Source organism: Coregonus clupeaformis, unplaced genomic scaffold (genome assembly GCF_020615455.1).
Source record: "Coregonus clupeaformis isolate EN_2021a unplaced genomic scaffold, ASM2061545v1 scaf0048, whole genome shotgun sequence".
In the NCBI taxonomy this organism is placed as follows: domain Eukaryota; kingdom Metazoa; phylum Chordata; class Actinopteri; order Salmoniformes; family Salmonidae; genus Coregonus; species Coregonus clupeaformis.
The window spans coordinates 347,687-370,870 of NW_025533503.1; positions in this window are offsets into that span (position 1 = coordinate 347,687).

Here is a 23,184-nt window from a genome sequence, read left to right on the forward strand (position 1 = left end):
CCACATAGATACTAGTCATGCTGGTGTAGTCTATAGCTGAGCTGGTTAAACTGTAGTAGGGTCCACATAGATACTAGTCATGCTGGTGTAGTCTATAGCTGAGCTGGTTAAACTGTAGTAGGGTCCACATAGATACTAGTCATGCTGGTGTAATCTATAGCTGAGCTGGTTAAACTGTAGTAGGGTCCACATAGACACTAGTCATGCTGGTGTAGTCTATAGCTGAGCTGGTTAAACTGTAGTAGGGTCCACATAGATACTAGTCATGCTGGTGTAGTCTATAGCTGAGCTGGTTAAACTGTAGTAGGGTCCACATAGATACTAGTCATGCTGGTGTAGTCTATAGCTGAGCTGGTTAAACTGTAGTAGTGTCCACATAGATACTAGTCATGCTGGTGGTGATGGTCCCCAGATGTGATGATTCATTCTTCGGCTGTTTTATGTACAATGATTTGACTGATTTGATCTTCAGAAGATGTTATGAATTAAAATCTGTATTCATATATATTTAAGTGCAATGTTTTTGTCTTGTACATTCACATTAATCATGATGTATGTTTCTGATGTGTATTGGTTGGCATTCAGAACCATTGATATGTTTCTCAATTGGTTCTCTGTCTCAATGTAATTTCCCTCAGTATCATTGAACAGCTTGTAGTCTCGGCCCTAACTGTTGTGTTCTTTCACCTGGAGCTGCATGGAAAATGGTCCAGGAACAAAAGGACAATTCCCAAGGACTAGTCAGCCCACTACAAGCTGGAATAACTTACTTTCTACTTAAACTATATGGGCCGGTTTCCCCGGACACAGATTAAGCCTAGTCCTAGACTAAAAAGCATGTTCAATGGAGATGTCCGGGAAACCGGCCCTAAATTTGGCATCTTTTATTCTCCCGTACTGCTCAGTCAAGCAACATTAAACCTGTCCAGCCGGTGGTGATATTAACCAAACAATAAAAACATCAGCTATCTTGACTTGATTTGATGCTCAGTATATCAGTCATGTTCAGAATTGTACTTTAATATCATTGGAGATTGATGGTCTTTTTAATCCACTACCCAGAGTCAGGAACAGATGAAGTTAGGTCTGCTACTGTTCAGTTATTCAATATGATTCATGGTGATGGGAAATAAAAAATACATCTAGTAGTAGTTTTCCTTTGCTATTTATTCCAAGGTGTGTCTTTAACTTGTAAATGGATTGTGTTGAAGCTGGCATGTGGTGTGGATGATAGAATAGAGTGAATAGAGGAGAGAAGAGAGGAGGAGAGGAGAACATAATATAGAAGACAGATAAGATAGAGAGAGAATTCATACCCAGGGGAGTTACTGACTCTGGCCCAAATGACACCCTGTTCCCTACGTAGTGCACTAGGCTACTTCTGACCAGATCTAAAGTAGTGCACTACATAGGGAATAGGGTGGAGATTGGAGATTTGCTCACTGTCATTAGAATGAAGATTTCCATCCAGGAGTTACTGTCTCTGTCCCAAATCTCTCCCTGTTCCCTGCATAGTGCACTAGGCTTCTTCTGACCAGATCTAAAGTAGTCTTCTAGATTTTACATGTTTTCTCCCTGTCATTAGAAAATGACAATATGGTAATGACTTTAGTGGTTTCCTCCCCCTTTGTTTTTATTGGTTGTGTGTTGTTGTGTTAGGTTTTCCCCCTGTGTTCCTAATGGAAAATCCATTAACAATGAATCAGAAACAAATTATATTCCAGTTGTGTTTAGACAACTTCATGGCTGACATCCCCCAGTTCTGTTAAGACCCATTGAACTGGGTCACATTCTAAATGGTCACTTGTTTTGATAGTCCATACTGGGCCTAACTGTGGTTAACCATTATGGAGGGTTTCTGGACACATATTCCCTCATCTCCAGAACTTTACCTGATGTGTTCTCTCTCTCTCTCTCTCTCCAACATCTTTCTTGGTCTCTCTCTCCTCAAACTGTATAGAAAGCAGACAATCTCAATATGGTTTCATTCCTGTAGTTATCAGGACACATGGGGTGTGTAACTATTATCTCCTTTCTAAGTTTGAACTTGTCCACTTCCCTTCATGGATTTAAAAGGAAATGACTGGTATATGTAAACTCCCTCTACCCCATGCCAACACCAATCCAATGCTGTACAATTAATTACATAGCTTAACATGGGAAATTCTCACTGCCTCCCATAAGAGTCATTGAAGCGTTGGATGAGATAGGCCCCTGCCTTCACCAGGGGATATTTGTTGGACCCGTCACAACAGGTGAGGAGGGCCTCATCCTCCAGCTGCCCAAAGAAAGCCAGGGACTGCCTTGTGCTCCAGTCTCCAGCAGGGGGAAGCAAAACTCTATAGACCTGAAAGGGAAAGTGAGGAGTAAAAACCTAAGGTGAATTTACATTGATGTTTCCATAGAGACCTGAGTCGTATTCACTAGGCACCAAACTGAAGATAATTAGCTGAAACAGGGAGGGACTAACTGAACGAGAAAAGTTTTTGATGTTTGTACTTTTAGGACTTTTCTATTGGTTCCATTACAACAGGCAAACTCAATCAAGCACTGCTTATTAAGTATTCAACATTATTTTAAATACTATTTGAACGCAGGTCTGTTTCCACATGCAATAAGCCTGTAACAACTTGTATGATCTTATGAGGTAAAGGTGTGTCAAATGGAAGGGCAAGTCTCACCACTAAGAGGAAAACATCACTGGTCCACCTCTGCATCAGGTCTGCTATGTTGTCAGTACTGTGCCGTCATTCTGTTACCAAACTTTGCATCTGCGCTGTTCTTCAAGTCAATGTGTTTTTGTTATTTTTTGTGTATATATTGTTAAAAGTAGTCCTTGTGCATAAAGTTGTAAGGTTTGTTTAACTTTGCAATCATTCGTTTTTGTTTGACGTCCATTTTAAACTGAAAAATCTGAGTGTCAGTTTCACTCTATTACCATGGAACTTCAGTTTTACATTCCTAGGACTGAGCAGCCCTTCACCCAGGTGTGATTGTACATAGATAACCCCCTGAGAGAGAGAGAGCTGTACTCACTCCCTATGTGTCTGTCTGCACTCAGGAAGACCTCAGCCTCCAGGCCCAGACTGTAGGCCATCACATGGAGCACCCGGAGACTCAGGTCTTTACAGCGCAGGAAGAACGACGACTGGATCTCACAGAATCCACTCACTCCTTCCCATGATGGCAATTTCTATAGACCAGGAAGAGTTGTGTTAGGACAGTGAAATCAGAGCTATATACAATACAGGATAAAGAAGTTGATATGTTTTGACAACTTTAAATGTATTCTAATTTGTGGCCTAGTGAGTTCTGTCCCAAGATGGAGGTATATCAGAGTGGTTGAACTCTGTATATGGGTCAGAGTGAGGTCAATCACTTTGTACCTTGACCTTAACACTGATAGCAACAACAATCACCACAGAGAAGTTGGCTGTGTCTACATCTGTCGAGAGAGAGAGAGAGAGAGAGAGAGAGAGAGAGAGAGAGAGAGAGAGAGAGAGAGAGAGAAGGACAGACAGACAGACAGACAGACAGACAGACAGACAGACAGACAGACAGACATACAGACAGAGAGAGAGAGAGAGAGAGAGAGAGAGAGAGAGAGAGAGAGAGAGAGAGAGAGGTTGTTTTCTATGACTGGATGAAGGGATACAGTGTTGAAGGCTTCCTTTAGGTCTCCTGGTCTCTTGGGATTTAATCTGTGAATACAGAGAGATAGTCCTAACCATTCAATCAATGTACAGAACAAACAGTCATCATTAACACTATACAGAGTGGAGCCTATGGATATAATATATTATCTTAGAATATAATAGAATAACTGTTTAGACATGAAAGCACAGCCAGATGATTTGACTTGACAGTGTGTCTCTATACCTCAGTCTCTGAAGACACCCAGCAATGGTTAGGATTATTAGAGAAGCTTTTCCTGCTGAAAGGCAGTTTCATTTCATCTAGTTGCAGAAAACAATTCATTGGATATGTTCATAACCCCATCCACCTATAAGATGTGGGTGGTTTCTGTCTGACTAATAAGTATTACAAAGAACTCTGATTGTAAAACGTCTTCTCTTTTTAGTCCTAGATATGGCTAGGGTTAGGGTTACTGCTGAATGTAGTAACTCTAACCCTGACCCTAGACCTAACAGTAATAACCACACTAATGTAAAGTGATATAACGTCTTGTCATAGTGTTGTGGGAACTAAGTTAAATCTGTTAGATAGGTAACTCTTGGTGCCACATGGTGCCACAGAGTCTGAATGCCAAGGATTCCATTATCTCGAAGGAGCTTACTAAGGTTTATTTTAGAATGATTGCTAGATGGAATATACTGACTTGGGGTACAAGGTAATAACATCAGAGTGGGGAGTGCCCACTGATGGTTACCAAATGTTGTTGAAGAAACGTGTAACATGAAATATATAAACTGAGAGATTTCCTTTGTCCAGAGTTCGGATGACAAGAGGCAAAGCACGTGCCGTTTGTTATACGAACCCGGTACCGTAATCAATTAAATACTTTGCATCAACTCTCCATCTAAGTGTTAAATATCTTCTTGCATCATGAATTACTTGATACCAGAGGAACTCGTCATAACAGATTGGCGTCTAAATGAACAGGATGTAGTTTACAGCTGAAATAACAGGGAAGCAGACTTTCATTATATTAATTGTCAAATTCTGCTTATCTGTGGTAAAGCTGAGCTGTAACGAACGTTTCAAATTCAATATATTTTTTTAGGGGAATAGATTAGTGGTTTTCAAGTATGTAAACATATGTAAGGAGAAATATCAAATTAGACAATGACATGGTGCTATGATTCAAAATAGGGTGTGTTCAGAGTAAAGAGTAAAAAAGCAACAGAGGATAAACGAGTGGGCGCAGGACTTCCCTTAATGTGTAATGGCATTATAAACAGAGTGGGCGCAGGACTTCCCTTAATGTGTAATGGCATTATAAACAGAGTGGGTGCAGGACTTCCCTTAATGTGTAATGGCATTATACACAGAGTGGGCGCAGGACTTCCCTTAATGTGTAATGGCATTATAAACAGAGTGGGCGCAGGACTTCCCTTAATGTGTAATGGCATTATAAACAGAGTGGGTGTTACTCCGTTATGTTTCAAGTACATTATAAAAAGATTGAGCGCAGGTATCCCTTAGTGTATAGAGAAATTATAAAAAGATAGGTTACGGGCATTTGGTGTGGTAAATCATCATAAAAAGAAGTACAGAATTAGTCCTTTGTGAATTACTCAAAACGAGCATGTTGAATCATGGCACCAATGACAAATCAGGCAAACAAAAATTTTATAAAGATCAAGTTGGGGATTTGATTCAAGTATTTGATTACTAATATTGCATGAACTAATAATAAAAACGATGTTGTCAACTCAGTAGACTGGAATCTGGCAAGACAATCACAAGAATAAATCAGAGCTTCATTTAACTCGAAGAGAGAGAAAGGAAATGACAAAATTATTACAGACAAATCAGTATTTTAAACAAGTCTGTACTAAAAGTATCGAAAATTAGAGAATGGGCGAATGGATGTTAAGTAAATTAGGATTTGTCTCTAGGGAACCACATCTCAGTGATGTAGCAGCATGGACAGATAATGAGTATCCTCAAGAAGGGATTTTTAAAAGGGATCAATTACAGATAGCGTGAAAATATATAATTGACAATATCGCCGTAAACAACACGAAATGGGATTTAGATTATATGAAAGAGGCGTATCAAGCATGCGATTTAATGAGCGCACGATGACCTGGAAATATAATTAATTAGGAGAAAAAGTCTGCTAACGAAGTTAAGTAGTGGAATGGAACAACATCGGCTATTTTATGAACAAACAGCAGAAAGTACTTTTAATCTGAAGGGTGCATAATAAATTATATAAATGTGTGTGATAATTTGATATAAGTTTGGGTAAGAAGTTTGGATATATCACAGAGTTAGGTCATAGAATATCAAGGAGTGGTATGGAGAGCGTGAGGTTATTTTAGAGAGTTGTGGAAAAGTCTGTATTTTCTGGGAGGATCCCATGACAGGCAGGGCAGGGTCCTGGAAACTACAGTCTGTTTTTTGGTTCCGCTGGGAGTATGTTTGGAGAAGTTGATTTGTGTCGATTGAGAATTGTTTAAAAAAAAGAAGGGATTGTTTGATGTGAGTCCCTAAGGATTTCTAACTTTCTATATGGATTATGTGAATATTTGAAAATGTTGGCCCTGGGTTCCTCCTAATGCAAGACAATGCTAGACCTCATGTGGCTGGAGTGTGTCAGCAGTTCCTGCAAGAGGAAAGCATTGATGCTATGGACTGGCCCGCCCGTTCCCCAGACCTTAATCCAATTGAGCACATCTGGGACATCATGTCTCGCTCCATCCACCAACGCAACGTTGCACCACAGACTGTCCAGGGGTTGGCGGATGCTTTAGTCCAGGTCTGGGAGGAGATCCCTCAGGAGACCATCCGCCACCTCATCAGGAGCATGCCCAGGCGTTGTAGGGAGGTCATACAGGCACGTGGAGGCCACACACACTACTGAGCCTCATTTTGACTTGTTTTAAGGACATCAATGTTGGATCAGCCTGTAGTGTGGTTTTCCACTTTAATTTTGAGAGTGACTACAAATCCAGACCTCCATGGGTTGATAAATGTGATTTTCATTGATCATTTTTGTGTGATTTTGTTGTCAGCACATTCAACTATGTAAAGAAAAAAGTATTTAATAAGATTATTTCATTCATTCAGATCTAGGATGTGTTATTTTAGTGTTCCCTTTATTTTTTGAGCAGTGTATATTATCATTGAGGAGCTATGGTGAGGAAGTGAAGGAATTTCATTATGGATCAGATGTTAAGACGACAAACCATTGTAATTGGGCTATTTGCGGGATTTCTTTGTCATTTCAATAGCATTGGGTCAATGGCATAGAGTAAAATCTGGGTTTCTGAGTGTAATTCAACTGTTGGTATGTGTTGCTTAGACATATACTGCAGCCAGTGTTTGTTTTGTGATGTATACTGGAAGATTTAGCAGCTTGTTTGGTTCAAATTGAAAGACTCACTTATGCCACAGAAATAGCGTGACGATTTCGAGGTAGTCATTTTTTTGAGTTGCCTAATGGTTTGCTAGCTTAAACGACTGAGAAATGGCGTCGTAATGTCAATCAATAGATTTAATATTAATAATACATTTCCCTCATTAAAATGCAAATCAATTTATAACTTTTTGACATACGTTTTTCAGGATTATTTTGTTGTTATTCTGTCTCTCACTGTTCAAATAAACCTACCATTAAAATTATAGACTGATCATTTCTTTGTCAGTGGGCAAACGTACAAAATCAGCAGGGGATCAAATACTTTTTTCCCTCACTGTAGATATAAATTGAATGTATGATCGTCCAAAAAGAGTAGGTGTTTGTTTTACTACCTGTAGCCTAATTAGATGGGACAGTTACCTAAATCTACTGACTTCTAATAATAGGGAACTGGTAATTGTGATAGAGCTGTAGCCATGACAACATTCTAGGGAAGGGGCACAATATAAAGCAGTGGCTGTAGTGTTGAGAGAGTTGAGGTGGGTTATTCTGAAACGAGCTACAGTACTGGGGAGGCAAGTAGGCACAGATAGAAAATAGAACGTAGGAATATTTGATAAAATAGGGTGGGGTCTAGTGACCCGAAGCTGAATAAATCATTTGGGAAATACCTAAGCACAGGAGAAGAAAGTGGTTTTATAGGTTTGAGATAAGAAAAATAAAGAATATAATACCAAAGCACAGGAAAGTGAGTGTGTTTTCTTAATGGGAAGTGAAGCAAGAGGACAAAGAGAATAAACAGACTATTAAAAACACAAGGGATAAAAACTCATTGTTGAAAAGAAGCAGAGTATGAAGATATATTAGGGAGAGAGATACCATTAACTGAGGGCTAGAAACACTTTTTGCTGAGAAAACTAACAGAAGTAATTTACCTTGCATCCTAACAGAGACACTGAACCAAAACATAAAGCTACAACAGCAATCTAGGATTGTGAAAGTTGTCAAGTTAGTTTTTAACCATACGATAGAGGTAAACGCAGAACGCTATTTGAGAATGGGTTTTATTTTTTGTCTACTAGTAAGAATGGAAGAGTTTCCATGGTTTTGTCTGCGGGTGTTAGCGACTGGGGCTCGCTGAACTACAGGGGGCTATAAGGGACATAATGGGGGGGTGAGTGTAACCAGTGTGAAATGGCTAGCTACTTAGCGGTGAGAACTACTAGCATTTCCATTGGTGACGTAACTCGCTCTGAGACCTTGAAGTAGTTGTTTACCTTGCTCTGCAAGGGCCGCGGCTTTAGTGGAGCGATGGGTAACGGTGCTTCAAGGGTTACTGTTGTCGATGTGTGCAGAGGGTCCCTGGTTCAAGCCCACGTAGGGACGGAAGCAAAACTGTTACATTGATGCTATTGACTTGATTAGATTATAGGAAAGGGATTGTCCTACCAATCCATGGCGGCCTAGGATAATGTAGTAATTAAAGTGGATACACTGTGAATAGATGTTTAAAAAAAAAAATTGTTTGTTTTGACTATAATTTAACAATAATTTGTCACCTGCTAAAGTAACATTGGATGGAAAGACAGCAGTAGAGAATAATTTAAATTGTAGAGGGTTTTCTGGGTTAAAAAGTAAGTAGGTTAATTGGGAAATGAGACATGTCGAATTGGATTGTTTGAGTAGACTAGTATTAAAATAATGCCTTCTAGTAATGTGAATGCAAATATGTTATTAGGTATTAGTGGTTTGTGGATAGAATTGACTAATGCCATGATTTAGTCCGCGGGTGAAAGAGAGTCGTGCTCATTGGGCTATATCAGGATGTATAGGACTCAGAGGGTAATGTGAAGCAGAGATGTGAATAGGAAACGTTCTTTGACAATTTTCAATTATTATTATTCAATTCTATAGTTTGCGTAACACCAGTGAGTTATGTAGACAGTTAATTAATTCTAAAAACGATCATCTGTTTCTGTTACGTTGAAATTAGGGGATGGCAGGTAGTTTTGACTATTACGCTGATCGGGCAGCGCTAACTTTTTGAAGGTTCTAGATTTGTTGGTCAACAGGTTTATATTTTTACTAAATCAATGCAACAGATAGCGATGATTAAATTAACGGAAAGGGGTTATAGGTTTATTCCAATTAATGAAACGTGGTATTATCTGATGTGTCTTGAGTGGGAGTTTTTTTTCCAGGATTGATGGAAGGTCCCTACAGTATATGTTAAAGGAAAAGTAGGAGACAACGTCTCAAACAACTTTTTTAATAGATGCCTGGGATAAAATATCACGGCTTCCTTACGTGGAGTAATTGATTATATTGGCGAATGAATAAAATAGGACATTTAGAGGGGTGACAGGAACAATATAAGGGGAAACAGATATTTCCTATGTTGTTGATCAAGTAATGATACTAGGATAATTTGACATGGGAGCAAATGGAGCCGATTTTGGGGTGGAATAATCCTTGCGAGAATTACAGAAAGTGGATTCTAAAGGGTACTCAGTTGAAAATACTCATTGCAAACTCAGAGAACATTGGGTGGTTTTCATCTTGTGAGAGATTTTAGGTCATCTTATTCTGGAGTAGAAACGAGGAATTGGATTGAAAGAAACGATTAGTGATATGAGGTAGTACAGTGGAATTATCTGCATCATGTTTTGTGTGTAATTACTATTTTGGGGATTGCTGATTATAACTGAATGTTAACAACAAGTCAACTTTCTGTTCCAGGAGAAGGGGGTTTCATTATCTTTTTCAGATGTTCCCTAGTATGTGGTCTCACTGAGTGGACCATTTAATTTCGTTGAGGGGGTTTTCATGGGGTAGAAATTATATGTCTTAAAGGGACACACACATGGAATTTTTTGAAATTTTATTTTCTGAGTGAGGTTTAATTAATCATATGTGATTTATTTTGATAAGAACTGTAATGAAGTCTTACTGTACACTGGGGATACGATATGTATGAAATGTTTTGACTGTTGTTAAGGATTAGTCTACTATAGAATGAAGCACTTCTTTGAAGGATTTGATTGACCTCTCACCTCTGTCCTGACTTTCGAGTGTGATTTGATCACCCACACTGGAAACCCGAGAGACATAGGATGGTGAATTTAAGGTAATTTATTATAACGAGTTGAGGGTAATTTGTAATACTGATAATTATGACGAAGGTTATGGTTCATAATCGTATATATGATTCGGACTATGACAAGGACAGAGAGGGAGTGCTAGCCCTGAATGAGGGTGTCAAGGGCTGATGTAAGTGTGGTGTGGAAGTCAGGCGCAGGACACCGAAGCTTAGTCCAACAAAGTTTACTAGTTAACCAATAGGCAAAAATACAATAAACGGCCTCAAAAACACACAGAGGCGAGCGATTACGCAAACTGTGCGTAAACTCCAAAACAACAAACAGAGCAAAACACGCAGCACTAACTGACATGCGAAAAACAACACACAACCTAACCAATACAAAACATTTACATTACATTTTAGTCATTTAGCAGACGCTCTTATCCAGAGCGACTTACAGGAGCAATTAGGGTTAAGTGCCTTGCTCAAGGGCACATTTACGTCATTTAGCAGACGCTCTTATCCAGAGCGACTCACCAATTGGTGCGTTCACCCTATAGCCAGTGGGATAATCACTTTACAATTTTTTTGGGGGGTAGAAGGATTACTTTATCCTATCCCAGGTATTCCTTAAAGAGGTGGGGTTTCAAATGTCTCCGGAAGGTGGTGAGTGACTCCGCTGTCCTGGCGTCGTGAGGGAGCTTGTTCCACCATTGGGGTGCCAGAGCAGCGAACAGTTTTGACTGGGCTGAGCGGGAACTATGCTTCCGCAGAGGAAGGAGCCAGCAGGCCAGAGGTGGATGAACGCAATGCCCTCGTTTGGGTGTAGGGACTGATCAGAGCCCGAAGGTACAGAGGTGCCGTTCCCCTCACTGCTCCATAGGCAAGCACCATGGTCTTGTAGCGGATGCGAGCTTCAACTGGAAGCCAGTGGAGTGTGCGGAGGAGGGGGTGACGTGAGAGAACTTGGGAAGGTTGAACACCAGACGGGCTGCGGCATTCTGGATGAGTTGTAGGGGTTTAATGGCACAGGCAGGGAGGCCAGCCAACAGCGAGTTGCAGTAGTCCAGACGGGAGATGACAAGTGCCTGGATTAGGACCTGTGCCGCTTCCTGTGTAAGGCAGGGTCGTACTCTCCGAATGTTGTAGAGCATGAACCTGCAGGAGCGGGTCACCGCCTTGATGTTGGCGGAGAAGCGACAGGGTGTTGTCCAGGGTCACGCCTGAGGCTCTTCGCAGACTCTGGGAGGAGGACACAGCGGAGTTGTCAACCGTGATGGCGAGATCATGGAACGGGCAGTCCTTCCCCGGGAGGAAGAGCAGCTCCGTCTTGCCAGGGTTCAGCTTGAGGTGGTGATCCGTCATCCATACTGATATGTCTGCCAGACATGCAGAGATGCGATTCGCCACCTGGTTATCAGAAGGGGGAAACTTATAGAACACATAATCAGACACAAACGGACACAGGTGCAATAGACAGACAAAAGCAATCAAACATAGAAACATTCAACGGTGGCAGCTAGTACTCCGGGGACGACGAATGCCGAAGCCTGCCCGAACAAGGAGGAGGAGCAGCCTCGGCAGAATCCGTGACATTACCCCCCCTTGGCGGCGGCTACAGCCGTGCGCCGACCCGGCCTCGGGGGCGGCCAGGGAGGACGCGGACCCTGGCGCGTGGGATGCCCACGGTGGAACTCAGTCAGGAGGGATGGATCTAGGATGTCCCTCCTAGGCACCCAGCACCATTCCTCCGGACCGTACCCCTCCCACTCCACGAGATACTGGAGACCACTCATCCGGCGCCTCGAGTCCAAGATGGTCCGGACCCTATACGCGGGGCCCCTCGATGTCCAATGGGGCGGAGGGGTCTCTCCTATCTCATCTTCTTGGAGTGGGGCCAGCTACCACCGGCCTGAGAAGAGACACATGGAACGAGGGGTTAATATTCTTGTAATCAATAGGCAGTTGTAACCTGTTTAACACACCTCGTTCAATCTTCTCAGGACTTTAAAGGGCCCCCACAAACCGCCGACCCAGCTTCCGGCAGGGCAGGCGGAGGGGCAGGTTTCGAGTCGAGAGCCAGACTCGATCTCCCGGTGCGTATACCGGTCCCTCACTGCGGTGGCGATCGGCGCTCGCCTTTTGTCGACTGATGGCCCGCTGCAGATGGACATGTGCAGCGTCCCACGTCTCCTCCGAGCGCCGAAGCCACTCATCCTCCGCAGGGGCCTCGATCTGGCTCTCGTGCCATGGTGCCAGGACCGGCTGATACCCTAAAACACACTGGAAAGTTGTTAAATTGGTGGAGGAGTGGCGGAGAGAGTTCTGGGCCATCTCTGCCCAGGGGATATACCTAGACCACTCCTCCGGCCGGCCCTGGCAATATGACCTCAGAAACCTACCCACATCCTGGTTGACTCGTTCAACCTGCCCATTGCTCTCTGGGTGGTACCCCGAGGTAAGGCTCACCGAGACCCCCAAGCGTTCCATGAACGCCCCCCAGACTGTGGAGGTGAACTGGGGATCTCGGTCAGACACAATATCCTCGGGGACCCCATAGTGCCGGAACACGTGGGTAAATAGGGCCTCAGTGGTCTGTAGGGCAGTAGGGAGACCCGGCATTGGGAGGAGACGACAGGCCTTGGAAAACCGATCCACAACGACAAAAATGGTGGTATTCCCCTGGGAGGGGGGAAGGTCGGTCACAAAATCCACCGAGAGGTGGGACCATGGTCATTGTGGAATGGGCAGGGGATGTAACTTTCCCCTGGGCAAATGTCTAGGCGCCTTACACTGGGCGCACACCGAGCAGGAGGAGACATAAACCCTCACATCCCTAGCTAACGTTGGCCACCAGTATTTCACGCTAAGGCAGTGCACTGTCCGGCCAATACCTGGATGTCCAGAGGAGGGTGATGTATGAGCCCAATAAATAAGGCGGTCACGAACCTCGAGCGGAGCGTACGTCCGCCCCACAGGACACTCGGGGGGAGTAGGGTCGGTACGCAGTGCCTGCTCGATCTCCGCATCGACCTCCCACACCACCGGAGCCACCAGACAAGACTCCGGCAGTATGGGAGTAGGCTCGATGGACCTCTCCTCTGTGTCATACCGCCGGGACAGGGCGTCTGCCTTACCGTTCTGGGACCCTGGGATGTATGTGATCTTAAAAACAAACCGGGTCAGGAACATGTTCCACCTAGCCTGACGAGGGTTCAATCTCCTAGCTGCCCGGATGTACTCCAGGTTACGGTGGTCAGTCAGAATGAGGAAAGGGTGTTGAGCCCCCTCAAGCCAATGCCTCCACACCTTTAGGGCCTGGACTACAGCCAACAGCTCCCTGTCCCCTACGTCATAATTACGCTCCGCCGAGCTGAGCTTCTTAGAGTAGAACGCACAGGGGCGGAGCTTGGGTGGAGTGCCGGACCGTTGCGACAGGATTGCCCCAACACCGGCCTCGGACGCATCTACCTCAACTTGAAATGGTAAAGCGGGATCCGGATGCGCCAGCACCGGAGCCGAAGTGAACAGGTTCTTCAGTCTAACAAATGCCCTGTCCGCTTCCAGCTGACCACTGCAAACGCACCCGGACCCCCTTTAGCAGGGGCGTAATGGGAGCTGCCACCTGTCCAAAGCCCCGGATAAACCTCCGGTAGTAATTAGCAAAACCCAAAAACTGCTGCACCTCTTTTACAGTGGTTGGAGTTTGCCAATTACGCATGGCCGACACACGGTCAACCTCTATCATCACACCAGACGCGGACAATCGATAACCCAAAAAGGAGATGGACTCCTGGAAAAACAGGCATTTCTCTGCCTTAACATACAAGTCATGCTCCAACAGCCTCCTCAATACTCGGTGCACCAGGGCTACATGCTCGGCTCGGGTAGAAGAGTACACTAGGATGTCGTCAATGTATACTACCACACCCTGCCCATGCATGTCCCGGAAAATCTCGTCAACAAAGGATTGGAAGACTGAAGGAGCATTCATTAACCCGTATGGCATGACGAGATACTCGTAATGACCCGAGGTGGTGCTAAATGCTGTTTTCCATTCATCCCCCCCTCCCTAATGCGCACCAGATTGTACGCGCTCCTGAGATCCAACTTTGTGAAGAACCGCGCTCCGCGTAATGACTACGTCATAGTCGCAATCAGAGGAAGAGGGTAACTGTACTTAACCGTGATCTGATTGAGACTAAGGTAATCAATACACGGGCGCAAACCCCCGTCCTTCTTCTTCACAAAGAAGAAACTCGAGGAAACCGGGGAAGTGGAGGACCGGATGTATCCCTGTGCCAAGGACTCGGCTATGTAAGTCTCCATAGCCGCTGTCTCTTCTTGAGACAGAGGATACACACGGCTCCGCGGAAGTGCCGCTCCTGTTTGGAGATCTATCGCACAATCCCCCTGTCTATGAGGTGGTAGCCGTGTTGCCCTAGTTTTGCTGAACACAAGTGCTAAATCCTCATATTCAGGGGGGAATGACATTACAGGGCACTTGGTTCGGACTCTCCACCGATGTCGCCCCTAAGGAAACACCTAGACATTTCCCTACACACTGGGCAGACCACTCCATAAGAGCCCTCTGTTGCCACGCAATGATAGGATCATGGGCGCTTAACCAGGGAAGCCCCAGCACCACGGGATACGCAGGAGAGTCGATCAGATAAAACTGAATGATCTCCTCATGACCCCCCTGCGTCGTCATCTTAAGTGGTGCTGTGACTTCTCTGATCAACCCCGACCCCAGCGGCCGGCTGTCTAGGGCATGAACAGGAAAAGGGACTTCTACCGGCCGAAGGGGAATTCCTAGCCTATAACAAAATTCACGATCAACAAAATTCCCAGCTGTGCCTGAATCTACTAGCGCCTTATGCTGGGAATGAGGTGCCACCTGTGGAAATCTCACAAGTATACTCATGTGACCAACAGAGAGCTCTGGGTAAGTGTGGCGCCTTCTCACCTGAAATGACTCCCCGGTGCGTGACCTGTTGTCCCCTCTCCCAGGAGACCCTCCCCAGCACCTAGCTGCAGTGTGTCCTCCACGGCCACAGTTGGTGCAGGGGACGGCCCCCCTCGGGTTCTCTCTCCTCCTCTCCCTAGCGCCAGCACCCCCGAGCTCCATGGGAATCGGCTCGGAGGTGCTGGAGGGTGGAATGGACGACCCCACTTGGGACGTCCGCGGGTAGCCAGCAGGGTGTCGAGACGGATGGAAATGTCCACCAACTGGTCGAAGGATAGGTTGGTGTCCCTGCAGGCCAGCTCACGACGAACGTCCTCTCGTAGGCTACACCGGTAATGGTCGATGAGGGCCCTCTCATTCCACCCCGCATCCGCCGCTAGAGTCCGGAACTCCAGGGCGAACTCCTGTGCACTCCTCTTCCCCTGTCGGAGGTGGAACAGACGCTCCCCCGCCGCCTTCCCCTCAGGTGGATGATCGAACACAGCCCTGAAGCGGCGGGAGAACTCCGCGTAGGTGATGGTAGCGGCATCTATTCCCCTCCATTCGGCGTTGGCCCACTCCAACGCCTTGCCGGATAGACAGGAGATGAGGGCGGAGACGCTCTCGTATCCCGAGGGCACCGGGTGTATGGTGGCCAGGTATAGTTCCACCTGCAGGAGGAACCCCTGACACCCGGCTGCAGAACCATCATATGCCCTCGGGAGGCGAGCCGAATGCCACTGGGTTCCGGTGCTGGGAGAGGAGGACTGGCCGATGGTGATGGTAAGGTGTCGAAGGCGTGGGCACCTCTCCCGTAACCAACCGGCGTAGAGTGTTGGACACCTCGTTCATGGCGGCCCCCAAGTTGCCGGATCATGGTGTCTTGGTCGCTGATCCGATCCTCCAGCGACTTGGGTGCCGCCGCTGCTCCTGCTGACTCCATAATGGTGTGTTGTTCTGTCAAGGGCTGATGTAAGTGTGGTGTGGAAGTCAGGCGCAGGACACCGAAACTTAGTCCAACAAAGTTTACTAGTTAACCACTAGGCAAAAATACAATAAACGGCCTCAAATACACACAGAGGCGAGCGATTACGCAAACTGTGCGTAAACTCCAAAACAACAAACAGAGCAAAAGACGCAGCACTAACTGACATGCGAAAAACAACACACAACCTAACCAATCCAAAACAGGCAACTTATAGAACACATAATCAGACACAAACGGACACAGGTGCAATAGACAGACAAAAGCAATCAAACATAGAAACATTCAATGGTGGCAGCTAGTACTCCGGGGACGATGAACGCCGAAGCCTGCCCGAACAAGGAGGAGGAGCAGCCTCGGCAGAATCCGTGACAGAATTACAGAAAGTGGATTCTAAAGGGTACTCGGTTGAAATTACTCATTGCAAACTCAGAGAACATTGGGTGGTTTTCATCTTGTGAGAGATTTTAGGTCATCTTATTCTTGAGTAGAAACGAGGAATTGGATTGAAAGAAACGTTTAGTGATATGAGGTAGTACAGTGGAATTATCTGCATCATGTTTTGTGTGTAATTACTATTTTGGGGATTGCTGATTATAACTGAATGTTAACAACAAGTCAACTTTCTGTTCCAGGAGAAGGGGGTTTCATTATCTTTTTCAGATGTTCCCTAGTATGTGGTCTCACTGAGTGGACTATTTAATTTCGTTGAGGGGGTTTTCACGGATTAGAAATTATATCTCTTAAAGGGACACACACATGGAATTTTTTGAAGTTTTATTTTCTGAGTGAGTTTTAATTAATCATATGTGATTTATTTTGATAAGAACTGTAATGAAGTCTTACTGTACACTGGGGATACGATATGTATGAAATGTTTTGACTGTTGTTGAGGATTAGTCTACTATAGAATGAAGCACTTCTTTGAAGGATTTGATTGACCTCTGACCTCTGTCCTGACTTTCTAGTGTGATTTGATCACCCACACTGGATACCCGAGAGACATAGGATGGTGAATTTAAGGTCATTTATTATAACGAGTTGAGGGTAATTTGTAATACTGATAATTATGACGAAGGTTATGGTTCATAATCGTATATATGATTCGGACTATGACAAGGACAGAAAGGGAGTGCTAGCCCTGAATGAGGGATACCTGTCGCTAGTAAATGTTACTATTCTTGAATTACTTTATGGGATACAATTAAGTTAAGATATTATCAAAGGTTGTCATTTTAATTTCATTTATTATGTTGGTTTAACAGGCAATGTTGTTGTTTTGTTTTTTGAACGCATGAATCCCGATGTGAGGAGGAATTACTGGTCTCCTGGGGCCTTTTTGGTAAATATGCAAATTAGTATTAAGAATATGAGCAGTAGTTATTAATGTGTTATGGGTTAGATAAAATGTTTATGTGCAAGTGTATTTGTGGTAGGAGGCAGGGTGTAGAGGAGGCCTGTGTCTGAAACTAGTGGACTACAACGGGCTGTAAGGATGTGCACTTCCTAATCTCAAGGTTTCTCCTGACTGAGGAGAAGACATGGTACAGTAGCATACTGTGTCTCACCTAACAATGTTCTTAAGACTTTCTTCCCATGGGTGAAGGCAACTTTGCCCAACCTAACAGGAGAATCTGGGCATTTTCTGCCACCCTGGAGGCTTTGTGGCGTTAAAGGATTACAGAAGTAAGAGATGGACGAACCCTAGGTGGGGAGGTCAGTACTAGGTGTTACTGGCTACCTCGATGGAGGGGAAAGTAGCAGAGAGAGATACCTAGATCCATGTCTCTCACTGTAGGAGAGGTCCAACCCCGGATGAGGAAGATGGCCTCGCCATTGGGTAGCGTTATTTTCTTTTGTGTCTGTGTGTCTTTGCAGTAGTGACTCTCAGCTTCCCTATTGGTATGCTGCCAGAAGGACACTATCCACAGACCGATGTCGGTTGATTGAGAGGGACTCTGACTGATCCGAGACCCTAGTGACGGAAGAAGGTTCAGAGCTAAAGGGACCGTACATCGTCATCCAGGCTACACCAACGGCTGTACGGATAGAGGGGAGATCGACCTCGTATCATCTAAACCACTGCACCAGAGTACCACGAGGAAACCGACGACCTGGAGAGGAGGAAGATGAGGATCCTGAGGATGATCAGAATCGGGAGATGGGAGACGATGACAATGGGAAGGCTAATGATGAGCTACGTGCTCTGGCTGATTCCACAGGGTGATAAGGAGAGTATATTAGAAATTAGTATTAAGAATAATTGGTAAAACATAATAATTTGTCATATAGTCAATGCTTATATGGATTTCTTGGATTAGAAATGAACTCAGCTGAACTGTTATGATCTGTCCTCTTTCTCGAGGTAACTACAGATGGTGTCTGGAAAGCATAGCAGAGGTAATTAGGTCAAGAACAGTGTGAACCTCAAAACCCCTCGAAACCGGCTGAAGATGAGCATCAGAGGCGTTGAAGACATTCCTGTACAGCACCACTTCTTCCTGCAACCGATGTACAGCATCCAATAGAAGCTATCAACTGTCTTTTATCTCATGCTTTTCTCACGGGAGACAGGAGTCCATGTGGAGTGTGACAGGAGTCCATGTGGAGTGTGACAGGAGTCCATCTGGAGTGTGACAGGAGTCCATGTGGAGTGTGACAGGAGTCCATGTGGAGTGGGCATGGAGAGAGATCCGTTCAAATACATTTCTCATGTTGTTGGTATACTGGTTGGCAAATGGACGAGACAGAATTGGGGGTAGAGATGGTAGCGGCTCGGATAAAACATTGAAATTGGGACATTGTTATGGGAAATTCAAGTTGAAATATAAAGCTATCTGAAGAACATAATGAAGAAACGCCAGAAGATTGAGTGCCGGGGAAGGACGGGGTGGTCACGCCCTGACCTATAGAACTCTAGTTAGTTTGGTCAGGGTGTGAATATCATGTGTGTGTTTTTCTATGTGGACTTTCTATGTTGTGTATTTCTATATTTGGCCGGGTGTGATTCCCAATCAGAGGCAGCTGTCGCTCGTTGTCTCTGATTGGGGATCATACTTAGGCAGTCAGTTTTCTTGCCTGGGTTGTGGGATCTTGTTTGTGCTCTGTGAGTTTGTCTTGTTAGTGTATAGCTTTCCGACGTCACGTTTCATTGCCTTTTGTTGTTTTTGTATGTTTATTCAGTTTAATAAACATGTATGCATTTCACGCTGCGCCTTGGTCTGACCCGTTCTTCAACGACCGTGACAGGGGTTGGTCAGCTGTGTCCATAATTAATTTGGACTTCTCTAAATTTGATAATTTGGGTATGAGGTTGATGTAGAAGGTATATACACTGCTAAATGTATAGTAATTTGGACTAAGAATGCATTGTGATCTGTAGTTATCATGATGAGGAAGGTAATACTAGAATTCTGGATAGTTATACTGTATGTTAATATAAATGTACATTCTGCCAGTGTCAATGGGTGCTAAGTTGAGCGTTTTAACTTTGAGTGATAGGAACAATGTGAATCACCAAGAATTGTCATTCTAAATTTGTGTTGGATAATTAATTTGATTTTGGTTATGATTTATAAGATGACTGAGTGATTTAAGTATGTATTAGATATTGATATTGATTATTTTGATTGTTATACTAATTGTGATATGGGTAAAGAAGTTATGTGGGCTAAAGATGTTCAAACTATTCTCAGCATGCCCTGGCAGTGCTGGTACAATCGCAAGATACATGTCTTAAATAGATATTATGGTTAAAACAATGCTACATTAGTTATAATGTGTTAGGATACACTTATGATTTATCGCGACTAGACATTTTGGAATATTACTGTTTGAAACATGTAAGGTTGATGCAAGGATTGTGCCTGATATCAGGAACATGTTGATTCACTGGGTTTGGTCACTCTATACCTTATTATATTGGGATGTATTGATATGGGACCTATGAAGTCCCAGAGAGGGGGGATTGAGGTGTATTTTTACATTGAAAGGTTTAAACATTGGTACATATGTGTTGTTAGAACTTAATGGGTTCATATCACTGGGGTTGCTATGTGAAAGAGGAATGTTTGTTTTCTATCTTTATCTGATCTGACCTCGGGTTGAATTCCTCGCTCCTAACTAATCCAAGGCAGTCCTGATTTATCAGGGACTGGAACCAGAGTGTTATCCTTTGTCTCTATCTAAGGAATATTACTGGAGCGAGTCGGGGTTGAACAGAGTTCAGACTAAACATGGTACCTACTAACAGTATTGGGTTTTCAAGCAATTGGGTCTGAAAGGGCCCTCATTAGACAATATGTAATGGATACTCGCATAGCATTGGATGCTATTACAGCAGCTCAAGGGGGCGTGTGTGCGATTGTAGGAGGAGATACATGTTGGGCATACTTGCCATCAGAATCAGGAAGGTCTTGGGAAGCTAAGGGAAATATTAGAGAAATACAGGATGGAATTAAGAATACAAATAGAGATGCAAAAATATTAAGGGGATATAGCAATTTGAACGCTGTTGAAGTCTTTTCAAGGTTTGTTAGTGGTAATTCAATAGGAACATGGATGGCAAGCATTCTAGATCCCCTAGTGGCCATAGTAATTATTGTATCACTGCACCTGTACACAGCCCATCTGTAATTAGCCCATCCAACTACCTCATCCCCATATTGTTATTTATTTTACTCATTTGCACCCCAGTATCTCTATTTGCACATAATCTTCTGCACATCTATCACTCCAGTTTTAATACTAAATTGTAAATTTTCTCCCAAGTGGTGCAGTGGTCTAAGGCACTGCATCGCAGTGCTAGCTGTGCCACTAGAGATCCTGGTTCAAATCCAGGCTCTGTCGTAGCCGGCCGCGACCGGGAGACCCATGGGGCGGCGCACAATTGGCCCAGCGTCGTCCAGGGTAGGGGAGGGAATGGCCGGCAGGCATGTAGCTCAGTTGGTAGAGCATGGTGTTTGCAACACCAGGGTTGTGGGTTCGATTCCCACGGGGGGCCAGTATGAAAAATAAAAATGTATACACTCACTAACTGTAAGTCGATCTGGATAAAAGCGTCTGCTAAATGACTAAAATGTAATGTAAATGGAATTATTTTGCACTATGGCCTATTTATTGCCTTAACTCCATAACTTACTACATTTGCCCACACTGTTTATAGATTTTCTATCGTGTTATTGACTGTACGTTTTGTTTACCCCATATGTAACTATGTGTTGTTGTTGTTTTTATCGCACTGCTTTGCTTTATCTTGGCCAGGTCACAGTTGTAAATGAGAACTTGTTCTCAACTGGCTTACCTGGTTAAATAAAGGTTAAATAAATAAAAAATTAAATAAAAATAAAAATAAATGTATCAGTCAATATTAATGCAAGGAGGAAAAGTACAAATACATCATCTATATCATCTTATTCAAGTGTAGAGTCCATTGATACTGTTGACTGAGGATTTGGGAATGTGATGTGGGAATTGTATGACGTTGAATACAAGGTTTACAGGATGCGTAACGGGGAACGTGACTATTTTAGTAGATCAGATAGCGCTCCAAGTAACCAGAGAAAAGCTTGGGGTTCCTCTGAATCAAGAAAATGAAGAATTCAGTTTTTATTGGGATATATTCATATACCTATATTGTAGTTTACATGTAACTTAGAAATGGTCATGAATCAATGTATCTGGTTGGATGATGTCATGATGTTCAACATTCATTTTATGTATGTTTTTCTTGTATGGTCTATGTGGGATTTTTCCTTATGTATAAGTGAGGTTTTGCCTACATAGATATTAAGCGTGAATATAGTAGTTAATCATGTATTGATCTTTTACTCGTACTGACTCCATAGAGGTTTGAGATGTTTGATCGTGCAGGAGCCAGGTGACTGAGAATCTATACCTTTGTTGATGAAATATATGGAGAATCTGGTTGGATTCAGGTATAGAAAGTAGAGGGGGATGAATTCTCCGGTATCTAGCATAGTTTAGGGTCTAATCATATGTCTATACTACTGATTTGGGTACATTTTAGTTAATATGAAGTTTTGTGTGAATTGTTGGGTTTAAGTAATGTTATACAAGGGGAATTTTACTTACAACAAAATAAAAAGAAATGCGGGATTGATATAACGTCTTGTCATAGTGTCTACTTTGAACTCCTGAGTGGCGCAGTGGTCTAAGACACTGCATCGCAGTGCTAACTGTGCCACTAGATCCTGGTTTGAATCCAGGCTCTGTCGCAGCCGGCCGCGACCGGGAGACTCATGGGCGGCGCACAATTGGCCCAGCGTCGTCCAGGGGAGGGGAGGGAATGGCCGGCAGGGATGTAGCTCAGTTGATAGAGCATGGCGTTTGCAACGCCAGGGTTGTGGGTTCGTTTCCCACGGGGGGCCAGTATAAAAAAAATATGTATTCACTAACTGTAAGTCGCTCTGGATAAGAGCGTCTGCTAAATGACTAAAATGTAAAATGTAAAAATGTTGTTTGAGCAATGTTAAATCTGTCAGATAGGTAACTCTTGGTGCCACAGAGTCTGAATGCCAAGGATTCCATTATCTCGAGGGAGCTTACTAGGGTTTATCTTAGAATGATTGATAGATGGAATATACTGACTTGGGGTACAAGGTAATAACATCAGAGTGGGGAGTGCCCACTGATGGTTACCAGATGTTGTTGAAGAAACGTGTAACATGAAATATATAAACGGAGAGATTTCCTTTGTCCAGAGTTCAGATGACAAGAGGCAAAGCACGTGCTGTTTGTTATACGAACCCGGTACCGTAATCAATTAAATACTTTGCATTAACTCTCCATCAAAGTGTTAAATATCGTCTTGCATCATGAATTACTTGATACCAGAGGAACTCATCATAACATCTACTAAAAATTTACCCCATGTGTACAACTTCTGTAAGTGCCTCTACTCTACTGCTCTATGCCACTACGCAAATTTGATGATATGAATGCAATGCTTTATTATGAAGGAGATTTCTTTCTTCATGCATTCCAGTACCTCAGAACTCCCCAGGTCACCACCCTCTCGAGCTCACTGTTTGTTCCGGCACCTCCCGATTGACAAATTAAGCACTGCGGGGTTCAAATACTATTTGAAATCTTTCAAA